The 5,878-nt window shown below is 31.8% G+C and overlaps 1 long non-coding RNA gene across 1 annotated transcript; it reads left to right on the top strand.

Moving 5' to 3' along the window:
* Positions 1–3,329: 3,329 nt before the first annotated feature.
* Positions 3,330–5,565, top strand: LOC128291843 (uncharacterized). Its single transcript, XR_008281779.1, has 2 exons — positions 3,330–3,422; positions 5,318–5,565. It is a non-coding gene; the product is annotated as an uncharacterized LOC128291843 (long non-coding RNA).
* Positions 5,566–5,878: the final 313 nt, after the last annotated feature.

The following is a 5,878-nucleotide window of genomic DNA, read 5'->3' on the forward strand; positions in this document are numbered from 1 at the left end:
AATTGTTACCTTAGTAGTAGTTTATTTTAATAGTATATTTGGTTGCACTAATAATTCATAAATTGATTAGACTAATAATTGTTTTGTAATAACTGATTTAATAACAACGTTCACTAATTTCGACAATCCCTTGAGTTTGATCATCAGAATACTTTTGTATTTTGTTGTAAATTTCTATATTATAACTCAGCATGGTACGCTTGCACATAAAAACTACTTATAATTTATTTTTTATAAATTGTAACGGTGTAAATGTGTTGTTAAGCTATTTGTTTTAGAAATGCAATATTACTCGAAAGACAAGCGAATTAGATAGTGTTTGGATTTTCTTGTTTTTATGTTTTCTTTTTGTTATTTTATTTGTATAATGATTCAATTTTAGACGATGTCGAAAAATGCGGTTTCAAAACTCCATTTTTGTAAATCGAGTCTATAAGATTAAAATTAAAGTAATTATGAAGTTAGTATGAAAATATATTATAAGTCGGTTAAGTAATTTAATCGAGAGAATTGTTAATTAAAGTTTAGAGACTAAATTGTAAAAGTCTAATCGCTTTTGAATTTTTATTTAGAAAAGACTTGAAGACCTAGATAGTAATTATCCAATGGACCAAAATGAATATTTAACCATTTTTAAATATGAGATAGTGGAGAATAATGGTGATAATCATTTAAATTGATATAATTATAATTAATGGATATAAATAAGCTTAATTTGTGACATAAACATGATTAACTAAGCTTAATCTATCCTTAATCTAAGTATGTACTAATTTAAGTGGGAGATGAAAACATTGTGATCTTCTACATTAAGCTTCAACCATCCAAACCAAGAAGAAAAGAAGGAAAAACTTGTTTTCTATTTCAATTTTGATTTAAAATTAGCTAACGCAATCAAGTCATTTTCTTGAAAATTTCATTGATTCTTGATCTTGGGAGCTTGATTTAACTAGAACATACGTTAATTTCTTCAATTATTAGATGTTTAGTAAGTTATCTTTATAGTGAAATTGCTAAATTCAAGCTTGATTTTGATGAGATTGTTAGTTAGTAAGCTTGTATTACGATAAGAAGTAAGTTAGAAATTTAGTTAAGCTTGTTAGAAGATTTTGTGACATTAGGGAGTAAATTGAATAAATTGAAAACTATCATGGAATTATGTTATAGATGAAAAGTACAAGGTCCCTAATGAAAGAATGTGAAATCGAATTTTGATCCTATGTTAAATGCCAAAAATTATGAGCATTTCAATTATAATGACTAAAATGAATAAAATGCAAAATATGTTCATTATGTGTTTTTGTAAAACCTCTATACCCAACCCAACTTCTGGATCAAGTATAGAAATGCTACATTGATTGTCAGAAACTGTAATAGCAATATTTTAAAATAAAAATAACATTTTAATTTACACATTAGTTTCATTATTTAAGTATATTAATTATTGGTGATTGGGATAAGCCAGAATAAAAATTTTTAACCATTCTTGCATTTAGAACAATATACTAAAGTGAAATAAGGATCATTGTGAAATATAAGGGACATGACTGTGTAGAGGATATGGTCATTTGCCTAGGCCGTGTAGGTCTCTGTGCCCCTATGGTTCCAAAAACATTTTTTTTTCTTTCAGAGTCCACATGGCTGTGTAGTTATCCTGTGTGAATCGTATGACCGTGTGGATTTTGAGAATCGTGTGTAAGTTTGAAATTCAAGGGATAATTTGTCAAATTAATCCCTAAAGTTTACCTAGTTTAATCCCTGATCAAATCTAAAAAATTAAACCAATTTAACTCAAATATAAATTGTAATTAAGCATTCTAAAACTCAATTTTCTTATACCAATTAATTAACATATAAATTATTTCATATAATTTAAGCAAACATCGAGTTTCACATTTAAGTCATTTCACATTCAACCTTAATACACACACCTAGGTACATGCTATTTATTGAAACAAGAAAAAATAATACTTTACCCCTTTCTCGGATCCACCGATGTGATGCGATGAAATGTCTTCAATCTTCAAAAATCTTTTTCTTCTACTCTTAACCTACGCATATAAAACACACGTTAAGCTATTGCTAGCTTAGTAAGTACAACTAGAACCCAAATTACATTTTATGTTATAAATTTTAATTTATTTAATGCATCGAATCATTTAACTGATCTATTTGTATTCATTGTATATGATTTATCAATTACTTCACAAACCGTTACAATTAGGTCCATTTTATCATATTCTTATTTATACACCAACTAATCATAATTAATTAACATTTGTATAATACTTGAATCACTTAGTCTATTTTAAATTTCTCATTTCATTAACCAAACTTCAGATAAATTACTTTTCTTATCTCAACCGTCATAGCAATAATGTGCAAGCGTACACTGTCGATGTTAAGTATAGTAGACAGATATGAGTCTGCCAGATATCAATCCTATGAGGATGGTTGTCTTTTGTCTATCAATGTCAGTGCAATAAGTAGATAGAAATAAGATAAATTGTGAGAGTAGTTGTCGAATCAATAACTAGAAAACAATCAGATAAAATATGATAATGATAAATTGGGATCCCCAACGTGAATATTCAATAGAATACTAAATGCTTACAAGGTATAAAATGATAGGTGATTGTTGATGCATTAAATTGCAATGAATATCTTACCAAGCTTAACTTCTATATTTAATCTAAGATTTAAACATGCACATTAACCATAACTTCTAGTGATGGCAATGGAACACTATTAAGAACAAGTGGATTAAATTCCTTTAATCCTCAAGCAATTTCCATTGTCATGCTTGTTAGCTTGAACTGTCGCTGCACTTTCCAGTGTCAGTGACTGCAATAACACTTCCATACTAAAAACATTCAAACCCAAAGATTAAACAGTAGAAGCAAGATTGAATAAAATAACATTTAATCCAGAAGTCATGTGTACTTCCGTACAAACATGAAATAGAAAGTAATTACCATCATTTAGAAAAGAAATATAAAGGAAACAAGTGGAGAATACTCTTCTTAGACAATCTCGACTTGAATATTTCCATTCCCTCTTGTGTCGCACTTAGAGCTCCTCGTTAGGAGCTGATCTACATCCCTTTCATGTCGGTTCACCCGTAGGAGACTTAAACTGCCATAGCTGAAAAGCTTCAAAAGATAGGTTGAAGAAGATAATACCCCCCAAAAAGCCTCTCTTTTTTTCCTTTTCATGTGAATATTTTTATATTCTCAGGTGTCCTTTCATTAGAATCATACTGCCTCTGTATGTACCAATTGGTTGTACTAGACTGAACAGTTCACACATTTTTGTTCTTATCCGAACAGCTGTCAGGTGCGGCGACAATTCTAGGTGCAATCTGGAAATATTCATGTAGCGACATTGGTACCAAAACATGACAAAAATTAAGGATAAATAAGGTAAGATCCACTGAGTTATAAAATGCAATTTATTGAATTGAAAATGCTAAAATATGTGCTAAAGATAACTAAATGGGGACAAATTAACCAATAAGTATGGAGAAAACATATGTTCTTTCTAGTACTATCATACACCAACTAATCATAATTATTTAATTAACATTTGTATAAATCTTGAATCACTTAGTTTATTTTAAATTTCTCATTTCATTAACCAAACTTCAGATAAATCACTTTTCTTATCTCAACCATATTTTTTCTTATGTTTCTTAATTTAATTACTTTTTAGCACATATAATATTTACAATTCAATAATCACTAAAACAGTCTTGTGCCTTTTTGAAAGCCTAGTAGACTTTATAGAACACACAAGATATACGGAACATAATAGAACACTGCTGAAGCAGATAAACAGAAAGCACAAATGTACTAATCGGAGAGTACTGGCGTGCTAATAATTAGAGCGTGCGCCAAGGTTTCTTAATGACATGCCACTAATATCCTAATAGTTCTTACCTCATCTACTTGGGTAATGTAACAACCCGATGTAGGGCCTAGTCGGAACAGTGGTCTCGAGACCACAAATTCGAGTGGTCTCGAGACCACAAATTTGAAGTTAAAAAATTATTTTTATTATTTTTATGAGATTATGGTATGATTATATAAGTGCATGTAAATTTTGGCAAGTTAATTTTAGCAATTTCTAGTCCAATTTCAAAAAATGACTAAATCGCATAAAAGGCAAAAGTTACATTTTAGTGCCCAAATGTGTTAAATAGCTAGAGAATCAAAATTGAGGGCTTTTAAAGGGAAATTACACCCTTTTTAATCGTGTTAACCGGCCATGGAGGGAGGGGAGACAAAATTGTCAAAGTTAAGTGAAGCTTAGGTCACCAATTTTGAATAGTTTCATTTTTAATAAAAGAAAAAGAAAAATAAGGAAAGAGCTATCATCTTTTCTCCCTTCTTAGCAAAAAATATCAGTAAATATTTAGGGTTTAAGAGCTTGAAATTTCAGCAACTTGAAGCACTCATAAATTAAAATTTGTCAAAATCGAGCCTAGACCGGGGCAAAACCAAGCAATCCGAATAAGCCGACTAGTTAAGAACTTTTTGTAAACCGAGGTAAGCTGTATGTAAATGATACAACTACACTGTAAATACTTGTATTCATATTGTCATTGAATTGATATTGTACGAGTTGTTAAGTTATAAGTTGAGAATGCCTTGTAATATTTGAGATAGTAGAAATATCCCATTGAAACCTTAGGATATGAACTGGATATTCGTGCCAAGACATTGGGTGATTTGTGCGCCAGTGTAAGACATGTCTGGGACATGTTTTGGCCACATTATGAGAGCCAGTGTAAGACCATGTCTGGCACATAGTATCGGCACAGAGATGAGTGCCAAAGTAAGACATGTCTGGGACATGCATCGACCTCGACAGAGATAGCCAGTGTAAGACGTGTTTGGGACATGCATCGGCTAAGAGTTGTGCTAGTGTAAGACATGTCTGGGACATGCATTAGCATGCATATATGAGAGCTTGTGTAAGACCATGTCTGGGACATGGCATGGGCAATTTATCCCATGTTGAAGGTTCATAGAATATCCAGTGGTATTCCAAACGGTTCAATGGTGAAAGTTATAGTTCAATTTTGATAAAGAAAGGATGATCATGTTGTGAGTGTTACAGGTACCTATATGATAAGCATGAGTAACGAGCTTAATTTAGAAAATGAGACTCGAGTAGATGATAATGAGTAAGTTAAGTTATGTTTACGTTTAAGCTATAAGCATGATGGTAAATGGTGAGATTGTTTTTGTATATTTATTTATATGCAACTTACTATGCTTTATGCTTACTCTTTTTCCTTTCCCTCTTCTTTTAGTATCGCCAGGCTCACTTAAAGATCCCATAAAGTCAGAGATATCGATCACACTATCAGCCGCAGTGCTCGATATAGTTTGATTTATATTTTTGAAGGTGGCATGTATAAGGCTAGACTAGGATGTCATATTAAGAGAATTATTAATGTATTTTTGGCTTAAGTCAAAGGCCCTTCAATTTGTATTAAGCCTAGAATAATGGTTATTATTCATTTTGATGAATGCATATAATGTTCTTTCTATGGATGAATTGGTGTCCATTATGATGAAATTTGTATATTGACATGATCTTGTGTAGGTTGTGAAAAATGGGTGACAAAATGGCTTGGGAAATAGCCTAGTTTGTCCACACGGGTAAGACACACGGGCGTGTGTCTAGGCCGTGTGTGACACACGGCTCACGCCCATGAGTGTGTGTTATGGTCGTGCGTCCCCTGCACTTAAAATTTTAAAGTCATTTTAGTACACGGGCAGGCCACACGAGCGTGTGCCTAGGCTGTGACATAAAGTCAGTATTTATGCTAGTAGTACACGGACAAGAGACACGACCATGTGTCTTGATC

The sequence above is a fragment of the Gossypium arboreum genome, chromosome 4, assembly GCF_025698485.1.
Source record: "Gossypium arboreum isolate Shixiya-1 chromosome 4, ASM2569848v2, whole genome shotgun sequence".
Taxonomy (NCBI): Eukaryota; Viridiplantae; Streptophyta; class Magnoliopsida; order Malvales; family Malvaceae; genus Gossypium; species Gossypium arboreum.